Source organism: Canis lupus, chromosome 1 (assembly GCF_048164855.1).
Source record: "Canis lupus baileyi chromosome 1, mCanLup2.hap1, whole genome shotgun sequence".
In the NCBI taxonomy this organism is placed as follows: domain Eukaryota; kingdom Metazoa; phylum Chordata; class Mammalia; order Carnivora; family Canidae; genus Canis; species Canis lupus.
The window spans coordinates 29,219,517-29,232,527 of NC_132838.1; the positions used below are offsets into that span (position 1 = coordinate 29,219,517).

Consider the following 13,011-nt stretch of genomic DNA (forward strand, 5'->3'; position numbering starts at 1 on the left):
CCTAGCACATAGTTTGAGCTCAATAAATAAAAGGTGCTATGACTATAAAAAGGGCTAGAAGAGTAACACTAAAGTTGTAAGTATAATTTGTATTTTGTATACCAAATTGTTTATATCGTAGAGATAATTATGGGAAATTAATTTTTTTTCTCTTAGCTCTTCACACTTAAGGAAGAAGTATTTTGCGAGGCGAGGCACCTGAGTGGCTCAGCTGTTAAGCATCCAGCTTGATTTCTGCTCAGGTCATGATCTCAAGGTCATGACTCCACATTCAGTGCAGAGTCTGCTTGAGATTCTCTCTCTCCCTCTCCTCTACACCTTCCCCTGCTCTCTCTCCCTTTCCAAGTAAATAAATAAACTTTTTTTCTTTTAAAGAAAGAAGTATTTTGCTTCAATAAAATCAATTTTGCTCTTTCCAAAGAAGGATGGAAAAAAAAACCTTCCAAAATAATATTTTATTATTTCTTTGGTTCAATATATATACTTATCTTCACTCAAAATTACTCTTAGGATTATCTCTTAATACGGCACTTCTAGGTAACAAGAATTTATTGGATGTCCATCATGTGCCAGGTACTGTGCTGGGCATCAGAATACAAAGATGAATAAGGCTGCTTCTCTTGAGAAATTCATTCATTCAATAAAATATTTATTTACCACCTGCTAATGGGCATGTGCTTATTTGATGGTGGAAATGCAGCAGAGAATAAAAACACACAGAGACTCCGAGCTTTGGCAGGCTACATTTAAGTGAAGGGAGAGGCAAGAAAACAATAAGCAGGTAAAGAAAGAAGATAAATGTCCATGGCACTTAATAAAGAAAAGAATAAAGAATAATAGGTACAGAGTGACTGGAAGAGGTATGTATGGCCCAATGGTCTCTTTGGGGCTAGGGTAGGGTGAAGTGGAGGAACATGACAGCAATAATAAAAAAAATCTGGATTATGAATTATTGAATTATGAAAGCAACTATTACAGTAGTTGGGGACAGGGGAAATATAGACATAACAACAACAACAACAACAAAAAACAGTCCAGAGTGAGGGGGAAGCTATAAATGCTTTAGAAATAAATTACTTTGGAATAAAATTTTAGTCATTTTAGGGGCTTTTATATGTTCATGTCTCTCACTTTACCCTCATTCTTCAACTGGGGTTAAAACTTAAGAGAGGAAAAAAATCAGCTTTCTTAGATTCTCCCAAATATTCACTTTCAGTAAGCATCTTTTTAAAAATTTCTTAATTTAATTAAGGGGAGGAGGCTTGAACTCTTGACCCTGAGATCAAAGCCTGAGATTGAGTCAAATGCTCAACCAACCAGCTACCCAGGCACCCCCACTTTGGGTAAACATCTTGATTGCAAATTAAACTCAGGGATATTGGATATAATTTTTGTTATAAGTAATATTTTTATATCAGTGAATCTCCAATCAAAGCGGTTTTCATATGTCTTTAAAGTCAAAGCTGAAGATCTTTAAGTTTCTTCATTATCTAAATAGCATGTAGAATCAAAGGCAGTACTTAAAGTCATAGGGCTTTGGAATTAGAAAGGACCATTTTGTCTAAGTCACTCTTATTTTGCAGAAGGTGGGCTGGAAAGAAGGAAATGAATGCAAAATAAAAGAAATGAAAAATGAAAAAAAAGGGTAATTGGCAGAACAAGAACAGAAACCATGGTTTCTGGATCACTGGATCACCAAATCCAGTGACTATATTTCCAATTTTCTTATCCATCTAATAACCAAGTGCTTCCAATGTGCCAGGCACTATATTAGGCTCTGGGTACCTAGATAAGTAACAAGCTCATTGCAGGAAATTATTCTCTCATTCCCTAAGACTTTGTAGATTGCCAAAAGTTGTCTCAAGTAAGCAAATTATAAGTTATAACCTCTCAAAATAGGCACTATACAGAAAATGCCAAATTGATACATGAAAACAAGTCCTTGAACATGCTTATTCTTTATCCATCTGCATTAAGATTTTTTAAACTGTATTTTAATAGAGAAGGCTTTTGTATTGAGTTTAAATCTAGACTCAGAAACTTATAGTTTCTGACCTAGGAAAAGTTGCTGAGCTTTAGTTTCTAGTGGCAAATCATGACAAAAGTTGCCAGCTCAATGCTAGGAACATATATTAGAGACTCCATGAACATTTACCTTTTATTTTGCTTTGTAATTTTATAATTTCTCACAAGAGGAAAATATGCATATAGAAAAGTATTTTCAAGATAGAACTGTAGGATCTGATTTATTAATTCATGCAGTGACCTTTACTGAATATGACTTAATCTGACATTTAATTTTTTGCAAATATTATTACTCAGTTATTTGGGTTAATATGGTGATAAATAACTTTCTGTTATTGGAAACTGATTGTATTTGATTGATTTATCTGAAATCCTAAACTTCTTTTAACTTTACCAAACATGGACTAATATTATTTGTATTTCATCACTATTATGACTGTAAAGGCCAAGTAACAGCAGAACAAAAATTACATTCTTCATGTATTTCTTTTCTCTTTTACACTTTCTTTTCTGGCCACAGAATATACTAAAAATAAGAACATTGATTTAATTATCTATGAAGCATTAGGTAACCATTTGCAATAGAAAATCTATTTTTAGGGGCATCTGGGTGGCTCAGTTCATGATCTCAAGGCTGTGAGACTGAGCCCTGCATAGGGCTCCATGCTCTTGGGGCATCTGTTTGGGATTCTCTCCCTCTCCCTTTGCCCCTCCTCTGTTGGCTGGCTTGCCCTCTCTCTTGCTCTCTCTCTCAAATAAATAAATAAAATCTCTTAAAAAAAGAAAGGAAAGAAAATCTGGCTTTTGATCTTAGTTCTTATCCTTATTAAATATGCTATTTTATACAAATGACTATATTGTTAGGCTTCAGTAGTCTCCTCTATAACATGTGGATATTAACACCTACCGTAGGATTGATAGGAGAATTAAATGAATAATATCTCTAAAGCATAGTAACTGGCATGTAGAAAGTATTTAATAACTGTTTTCTATTTTTTTACATCTCATTAGGTATTTGCTTCCTAAACAACTTTGTTTGATCTCCAAGAGTTAATTGCTACCTTCTGTTGATGTAGTTAAACTTTGATGAACATTTGAGATCCTATCTATCATTTATCACCTGGACAATGAGTATAGAGGAAGATTCAAATATTGTCCAGATTCTACATTTTATTTTATTTATTTCTTAAAAGATTTTATTTATGTATTTGAGAGAGAGTGTGTGAGTGCATGCATACAAGTTAGGGCGAGGGACAGCAGGAGAAGCAGACTCCCCAAGGAACAGGGAGCCCAATATGGGGCTCAATCCTGGGACCCTGAGGTCATGACCCAAGCCGGAGGCAGCTGCTTAACTGACGGAGCCACCCAGATTCTATATTTTAGAGGCTGTCAATTAAGAATCCCCTTATCTGCCACAGATTTAATACTTTTAAATGCCACATACCGGGATCCCTGGGTGGCGCAGTGGTTTGGCGCCTGCCTTTGGCCCAGGGCGCGATCCTGGAGACCCGGGATCGAATCCCACGTCAGGCTCCCGGTGCATGGAGCCTGCTTCTCCCTCTGCCTGTGTCTCTGCCTCTCTCTCTCTCTCTGTGACTATCATAAATAAATAAAAATTAAAAAAAAAAATAAAATAAATGCCACATACCTTATGAGTGTTTGGTTTCTCTAAGGAACAATAAATTAATGAAGTATAAACCTTGATCTCAAAAGGAACAAAAACCACAATAATTAGAACACATATGGAAAGAATGATGCATATACCTCTTTTTCTTTCCCTATTTATCCTCCCATTCCCACTCCTGAAATTCTTCCACTCTGCCCTCTGAAGTTCACAGTCACTCATAAAAAAGTATTTTCTATATTCTCAATCTTTCTCTAATGGAAGCTTAGCTCTCATCTGACATGGCTTCCTCCACAGGCTTCTCAAGAACAAACTCTTTTCTCTCTATATCCCTGGCCCATTGATCTTAAGGAAGATATCCATTTTGCTTCTCATTGCCACACTGTCCAATATGTCAGCCACTAGTCACAAGTGGCTATTTAAATTTAAATTCATTAAAATTAAATAATATTAAAAATTCAGTTCCTCAGTTCTACTAGCCACATTTTTTTAAAGATTTATTTATTTTTGTTTTAGAGAGAGGGAGAGGAAGGGCAGAGGGAGAGGGAAAGAATCCTCAAGTAGATTTCCCACTGAATGTGGAAGCTGACATGGGGCTTAATCCCAGAATCCTGAGATTATGACCTGAGTCGAAATCAAGAGTCTGATGTTTAACCAACTGAGCCACCCAGGCACCCCAACTAGTCACATTTCAAGTGCTCAATAGCCACTTGTGGCTAGTGGTTACTATATTGGACAGAACAGATATAGGACATTTTCATCAATGCACAAAGTTGTATGGAAGCACTATTCTAGATTCTTTTAGCTTCCTTTCCCAAATCCCTAGCTTTTAATTTTATCAGCCTGTTCCATGCACTGCTCTAACCTTGTGACAGTCATCTACATGTTATTCATTCTTTTTTTAGGAGGCAGCCCTAGACACTTTCAGACTCTACCTAAATGATCCTCCCCATGTGGTGGCATCTCAATTTCTTGATCTCTTCTCCCCCAAATATTTTACTCTTTTTTTCTAATTTAGTGACCCTATTCCCATGGTCACACCCTAGAATTTATGATTACCTGTGATCTTCCACCCATAATATCAGCTTTCAACATCTCATTCTCTAATATTGCAACTCATTCTCCTTATTTCCCCCTCTTTAAACAGCTTAGATTTCATGGCTCACCATTCCTTGTACATACTGTCAAGTTTCTTGCCCTGCTTTCACATTATATTATTCACCTGGTAAAACCCTACCCTGGAAAAATTCAATTCTGCCTCTTCTGAACCTATATTCTCCAAGATGAATACAGCTGAGGAATAACTACAATCCTGTTGACCAGTCTCACTTTAAATTTATTCACTATTCTTGGTCAATATTCCTTATCCTTTTACTAAACTCCTTCCCCATTCTCATCCTCAGCTGGTGGCCTTCCGTCCGTCTCTTACCATTGTGAAATCAATCAGAAGAGAACTTTCATATTCATCCAGTTAAGAAAGAAATCCCTCCCCTGATCTCATTTCTCCTCTTCAACTATCTGCTCATTCTCTTAACAGATAAACATTATAAAACTCTGTATTCTTTCTTCCTTTTAGCCATTCCACTTCTCCCTTTCTCTCTAGAACCATCTCCAAACAGGTTTTTGTCTCTATCTTCTTACTAAAATTTCTTTTATCACTGTCACCATGAATACCATATTGCTAAATCTAATGGTAGAGTCCCAGTTCTCATCTGACTTATCAGTAACATTTGCAAAGCTCATTACTTCCTGCTTTTAAAAATACTTTCTTTTACTTAGTTTCTCAGAAACCACTTTCTTTGGTGTTTCTCCTACATCACTGGCTACTTCTACTCTGTCTCCTGTGCTTGTTCCTTCTCATCTGTCTAACTTCTGAATGCTCTAACATCCTTTAGTTAGGTGTTAGTCTGTATAGGGCTTCCTTTTTAAATTTACATTACCCTTGGTAATTTCTTCCAGCCTCCTGGTTTTACATGCTATCTATACTCTCTCTCATCTTCAGAACCAAACCTTCTCTCAGGCCCCCAACTTTTCTAATCACTTACTTAATATCCTCACTTGGCATTTTAAAATTAATGCATTGCAAACTGACTTTCAGATTTCCTTCACCAGATGTCAACCTGTTACCATCTCTCTACCTTACTAAATGCTGACTCCATTTTTTCAGGCACTTGGGTAAAAACTTTTATCCTTGATCTATTTCTTATACCTGACATTTAATCTATGAGCAAATCTTTTTTCCATTTTCAAAATATATTGGAATCTTTTTTTTTTCACCACCTTCACTGCTTCCAGGTAGTTTAGCATCATCTCTCGCTTAGATGGAATAATAGGCACATAATCAGTCTCCTACTTCTATACTTACCATTGTACTGTCTATTCTCAAAAAGTGCAGTCAGAGTGATGGTAGTAAAACATAAGTCAAATCATATGTATTTTCTCTGCCCCCAAATTCTCATCTGGTTTCCCATCGTTCTCAGAGTAAAAGTCAAAGTCTTTATCGTGGTGTAAAATGTTCCCTAGAGTCTGTCCACTTAAACTCTTTGGTTTTACCTCCTGTTATTCTGTAACTCATACTGGCCACTTGCCATTTCTCTCACACACCAGGCAAGCTCCTTTCTGAGGGCCTTTGCACTTGCTGCTTCTTCTGCCTAAAATTGTTTTCTGTCACATGGATGCCAAGCTTACTCCTTCACCATTTTCATTGAAGGTTTCCTGACCACTTTATGTGAAATCGCAAAGTTCTCTCCAACCCCCAGCATCTTCCAATTTCCTTCTTTTTTTCTACATATTTTTCCTATATCTATCTATCTATCTATCTATCTATCTATCTATCTATCGACCTATCATCTATCATCTATATTTTCCCACTGAAAGAAAATGGAGTTTTTTCCTTTGCTTTACTAAGTGCCTGAAACATAGAATATATATATATATATACTATATATATATATGTATTTCATAGTATATATATTTCATTTCATATATATTGATGTAGTGAATGAGAAGTGTTTTCTATAGCACTTGTACAATAGATTTTTCTTTTAAAAAATTGAGATGTTTTGTTTCTAAGTCTTTTTCTTTTCTCCTATTTTTTAGTTTCATTTTTAAGTTTGTATTTAAATTCTAGTTAGTTAATATATAGTGTAATATAAGTTTCAAGAGTACAATTTAGCATTTACTGTGCCTATTTCTTTTTAAACTCATTTTAATCATTTAGATAATAATAATAGAGTTATAAAGGTCAAAAATGGAGTGGGAAGATATATTTAAAACCACCTGTTACACCCCAAAAGCAAACAAACAAAAAGCATACAGAATTATTTTTACAAATGTCAAAAACAAACTATTCTGCTAAGAAAAAAAGAGGAAAATCACCTGAGGCTAGAGAAGAAAAAGTACATTAGAGTGGGAGCTAAAGCTATGTGCCTAATGAATGGCAAGCCAGCACCAAATTAGGCAATAAGGTCTGGGGTTTCAGGGTCTGCTCAGGAGGAGGAGCTGAATGTATGCTGGAGGAAGTAAAGGGCCACAGGGGAACCACCAGGGTAAAGCTGGGGGTAGAGTGTTATAAGGAGGGGATTGCTGAATTAGATCCACTCAATGAAGAGGAAGAATCACCATGGACTGAAGCCTGGCCCACATCGCTTATATGGAGTTCAAAATTGCACAATTTGTGTCGAGCAGAATCCCCAAGGCTCTAATTTAAGCCCAAGTTTGGAGCCATGAAACCCAGAGGGCCAGACTGTGGCCCATCAAAATCATGGTAGTGGTTGGGAGAGGGAGGTGGGAGGGTTGTGGTCGAAAAGAACTTCAACTGTATCTGTAGTATTTGTTGGAGGGGAGAAAAGCAAATATGAGAAAATGTTACCAATTTGCAGTTGCTGTTGAAAACATGGGTGATTTTCTCTTATTCTATATATATTTTAGTCATTATTTTAATATATATTTTTAATGATTTTATTTATGTGTTTCAGAGAGAGAAAGCAGGAACAGGGGGAGGACAGAAGAAGAGGGAGAGCAGGCTCCCCGCTGAGCAGGGAGGTTGCTATAGGGTTTGTCCCAGGACCCCAAGATCCTGACCTGAGCTGAAGACAGCCACCTAACTGACTGAGCCACACAGGTGCCCCAATATAATGTTTTTAATATAATTAGTTTTAAAAGGAAAAAGTTTTAAAAGAAGTTGAGTAGCTTCTCTAGCCTTTTTATGATGATTCTAGTGGCTTAGCTCTGTTTCTTATACATTTCATTTGGTAGCATCAGAAGTGATTAAAGGAAAGAGTAAATTCCAACTTACATAAATATATACACATATTTTTCTGTTTCTTGTAGGTTATAAAAGTACTATTATTAAAAAAGTTATTAAAAGTATTAAAAAGTACTCTTAGGATAAAAGTAAAAAAAAAAGTATAAAATCTAATTGTTTCTTTTGGTTCCCTTGATCAATTGTGATAGCACCAACTTGGAAGGAACTCAAACCCACAGGACTTCCCATGCAATTCACATCATATGGCATTTATAGTGAATGAGAATTGAAGCCAAAAGAAACACTTAAATAGCCCTGGATGTTTACCTATGATTGTCAAGTAGACTTTATGTTGGATGTGTGGTTGTGTGTGTGTGTGTATATGTGTTGCTTTAAGTTAAAAATTTTGAACACTTAGTTCAAGAAGTAATCCAAAATTTGTTCTTACTTAATGAAAGTTGCTCAAGTGCAAATCTAGAACATTTATTTGCTCTAAATCTTCCTGAAAATTTTGATTAGATATAATAATCTGTGTTGTTAATCCATATTAATATTCTGTACAAAAGGCAAGATGTTTCTGATAGCAAATGGCCTCTCTGCTAACACTTCTGCATGAAAAGAGTCTTACACTTTTTTGAATGCTAACTTGGAATAAGAGCAGCTTTATTATTCTGCCTCATATATTCAGCCTCTGTGTACTTTCAGATGGGACTCCTTAAATCTCACCTTAAAAGAAAAGTCTCTGGTCTTCAGAAGAAAAGAGTATTTCCTTTGAGAAATAATTCTACACTCAAAGTGTCATTTTAAAAAATATGATTTGAATCATCCTGTTGCATCCCTGTTCATTTTTTGTTTTGGCTCATGGTATATTTGAAAGCTGCTAAATAGATCTTACTCAAATTTTCCAAAAACAATTCTTTATTGGAAAAAGACCAAGAATCTGAAACATAAATAGTTGGACTCAAAAACGTTCTTTAACATTTTAAGAATTTGATGAAACTAGATGTTTAAAATAAATTTTTTCTTTTATGGATTGAACTAACTTTCCATTATAATTACTTGACATATAATACGTGTTTTAAAATGTTTAATTTTTATAAATATGACCTGCTTGGATCTTACATCCAATCTTGGAACCTGTAACCTGGGATGACAGTATGACAATACTCCTATTACTCTATCACTTACTACATTAAAATTATGTAAACGTTAATGCCTGCAGAGCACTTTGAGATATTCAGAATAAAAGAAGTTCATTAATTCCAGATTTGTGATCAAAGATGGGAATCTTTTAGAAGGGAATGACAATCAGGAAAGCCAGGAGATAGAATTAGAAGAAGCATTTTAACCAAGTGGTGATGAAGGAAGTTATGAAAGTAGAAACATAGAGAAAAAAATATAAACAAAGATCTGAATCCAACATGATCCCTAGCATAGTATATCCAGGAGTGGTAATAACAGCTGATAACATTTTAAAATTCATATTCTTACCTGTCATAATTATGCTTGAAAATCATGCAAGGTACTAATAATACAGTACCAGTGACAGGCTTGAGGTATATGCCATTCTTCTAGAAATTTCAAAGGAAGAGTGTATAGCTTTCATGAGCGGAGGATGAGGCATGTATGCTAGTTTTTAGGCTGCCACGATTAAGCAAGATGATTATATTAATGAAAAAAGGACTCAATTAGAAATGAGCCCTTTGAGAGGAATTAAATCACCTTAATGAATATAATTAACTTTTGCACTGAATTAATCAAGGTTGAACTCTAACCTATAACCCCAGATGACTTGCTTGAATTCTGTCTTTGTCTGAAAACCAAATTTTGGAGCTTAGTTTTCGCATGGATCCATTATCCTGGTGTTCCAAAACTTATCTAGTCAGCAGGAATGACTAGCTTAACGAAAAGATACAGCTTCATGGCCTCTACCCCAGACCATGAACTCACAATCTCTAAAGTGGACTTTGGGAATCTGGCTTGCTTTTGTACTCTCCAAGTGTTCAAGAACCCTTATATGATGGAGATATGCCTCAAATATAAAAAAAAATTTCAGAACTTTACATAATTTATTAACAGTTGATATCTGAAATAGCAATAAAATCTATCAATTATTTTGTATGTGCTGTGTGCCAGATACTGACGTGAATTTTTTTTTCCATATGCATATTAACATTTCTAGGGGTCATTATCCCCATTTTACAAACTATAAGTTAAATAGCAGAGCAGGTCTGTTGCTTGCCCAAGGTCTTAGAGGAAGTAAGACGCAGAGCTGTGATTCTAACTCCAGAACTTGTGAGCCTTTTAAAACAGCATGATGTAATTTCTGATTCTCCATACATTGTCCTGACCTTGTGTATTAGATTTGGTTCTAGCATATTTAGTTAAGAAGAGTTTCATATTTATTTACAAAAAGTTCCAAAAATGTTTGAGAAGAAACATGGTATGTTTTTAGCAAGCTGATATTAAAGAAAATGTCCCAGTGGTAGATTTCTCTCTCTTTGCCTGCTTTCTACTCTTGTTTGCATACCGGCTAGATTTTGGTCCATACCCAACAGGGCAGATGGCTGTAGGAGGTATATCCTGACTATGGGAGAGCAAGTTCACTATAGATAATAACCACTTGGCCTTTTCCACATCTAGAGCTCTGAAAATTGGGAGGTTTGAGACCTTCCTAGTTTCTGGCCCATACCTTTAGGTTTCCAGCAGCTCATTCCATGTTTGTGGCCCAAGAGCCATTCTTATGTAAAGTACCTGCAAATTTGATGTAATCTTTGTTGTATTGCACCGAACCACAAACCAAGAATTTCCTACTGTGGGTCTCTTATACAAAGGCAATGCTATGATTAAAAATCCTATAGGGGAGATCCCTGGGTGGCTCAGAGGTTTGGCGCCTGCCTTCAGCCCAGGGCGTGATCCTGGAGTCCCGGAATTGAGCCCTACATAGGGCTCCCTGCATGGAGCCTGCTTCTCCCACTGCCTGTGTCTCTGCCTCTCTCTCTCTCTCTCTCATGAATAAATAAAATCTTAAAAATAAATAAATAAATAAATAAATAAATAAATAAATAAATAATAAAAATCCTATAGGAAATAAATCAGGCTGCATAGAAGCAAAAAAATATATTCATCTTTTAAATATAAATGTGTTAAAATATTAAAGCAGAAAGGGAAATAAAAAAAAATTCAGGGAGCACCTGGGTGGCTTAGTTAATTAAACATCTGCCTTCAGCTCTGGCTGTGATCCCAGGGTCCTGGGATCGAGCCAGGCATCAGATTCCTTGCTCACAGGAGAGACTGCTTCTTCCTCTCTCTCTGCCTACCACTTCCCCTGCTTGTTCTCTCTCTCTCTCTTTCTGTCAAATAAATAAGATATTTAAAAAGAAAAAAAGGAAAAATTCAGGAACATTGAAATGAATGAATGATGTTTGCTCACAAAGGAAAGGCATTGGGATCCCTGGGTGGTGCAGCGGTATAGTGCCTGCCTTTGGCCCAGGGCACGATCCTGGAGACCCAGGATCGAATCCCACGTCGGGCTCCCGGTGCATGGAGCCTGCTTCTCCCTCTGCCTATGTCTCTGTCTTGTCTCTCTCTCTCTCTCTGTGTGACTATCATAAATAAATAAAAATTTTTTAAAAAAGAATCTATTAAAAAAAAAAAGGAAAGGCATTGTTCTGTTTGCATCAGGCTTTTGGTTCCTAGGATCATCCTGCATATATGTTGAACTTCATTCTTTCTATTTTTATCTTTCTGTTGCATGCTGTGCACCCAGTAGAGATGGACAATTATGTGCATTAGTTTGGAGAATGAAGATGCTTTTCTGGCAACCTGGCCGAGTGCTGGGAGAGCATCTTTCAGATTCACTTGTGCCACTCTTGAAGTAGTCAAACAAACTGCATACAAGCTGGGTGTTTACAGTTTGAGGCCACAGACAAGGGAAAATATTTTGACTAATGTGTGCTGACGTCAATGGCTTAAGTCCCAGTCAGTTGAAGTACTCTTGTTGCTTAACAAACGCCTGCCCACTTTGTAGTTCAGCTTAGGAAATGCTGACAGTTGTCTTATAGGTTGTATTGGAAAGCAAGACTCTATCATAGAAGCAAAAAGTCCTTCTGAGAATAAGCACATTGTGTGTGGTTAACTTACATATGTCTTTCATGCAAATGTGTGTATGTATTTAAATACTTATGGAATATTGATATCACAAATATCTATGTGAGAGAGGAACAAAAGTAGCATTTAGATTGTAGCCTGGCTGTGGGGCATATATAAAATAGAGATTCACTTGACCTGCCTTCAAGCTATCAGTGCAAAGTTTGTTTTTCTTAGTCAAATTTTTGTATCAAATAAAAGTTCAGTATTTGGAAAGAATAAAGAACTCTCCTTTCTCTGGCCTTCTTCCACATCCTGAACTAGTCTTTGGTAATATTTCTTCTCTAGGGATCTGTACTCTGGCATCATTTGAATTGTAGAGCAGAACAATTCTGCTTAAAATGCCCAAGAATAGAATGATAAAGTTGAAAATGTCAACATTTCAGAAATAGATGCAAACATTCACTTCTCCACACTCATAATTAAAATTAGCAAAATAAATGAAAACCATTGGTTTTCATTTTGTTTCTTTTCAAGAAACTTAACCACTGCATAGGGATGCAAAGATGTTTAGAGATACATTTATAGTACAAGTCAAATATGATAAAAATATAAAAATATTTAAGAATATATAATAGGGATTACAGAAGATTAATACCTTATCTTAGGAAGGCTCCATTTCCATACATAGGGTGGATGAGATATTCTAGAAACTTTCCAACAATATATTGGAAAGCTGGATAGAATATGACAAATTTCTTCTTAAATGCACAGTTGGTCATGCAAGAAAGTAAGGTAACTTTCCACAGAGCAAAAAATTAAAGAGGAAGTTTGAAATTAGAACGATAAACTGACACTCAACATACTTTCCTATGCTGGGAAAATAAACCAGTCTCAGTAACCCTAAAGTCTTGGATTTTAATGGATGCATATATGTAAGCAGTCAAGACTTTAGGACTGTGCAAGGCAAAAGGTATCCCTGCAGAAAGCCAAAATCCTCCAAAATCTATGTATTGAGTCGGCAAAA

At 36.0% G+C, this 13,011-nt stretch overlaps 1 protein-coding gene across 3 annotated transcripts in view; it reads left to right on the forward strand.

The window, feature by feature from the left end:
• Positions 1–10,864, forward strand: part of LOC140632534 (L-lactate dehydrogenase B chain-like) — a 167,343-nt gene extending 156,479 nt beyond the window's left edge. For 2 of the 3 annotated variants that reach the window (XR_012030175.1, XR_012030177.1), the window contains exons 11-12: positions 7,627–7,772; positions 8,105–10,864. The gene's annotated coding sequence lies outside the window, so the exon portion shown is untranslated. Of the gene's footprint in view, positions 1–156; positions 341–7,626; positions 7,773–8,104 lie in introns of those variants that run through there. The other variant, XR_012030178.1, reaches the window with a different exon arrangement.
• Positions 10,865–13,011: the final 2,147 nt, after the last annotated feature.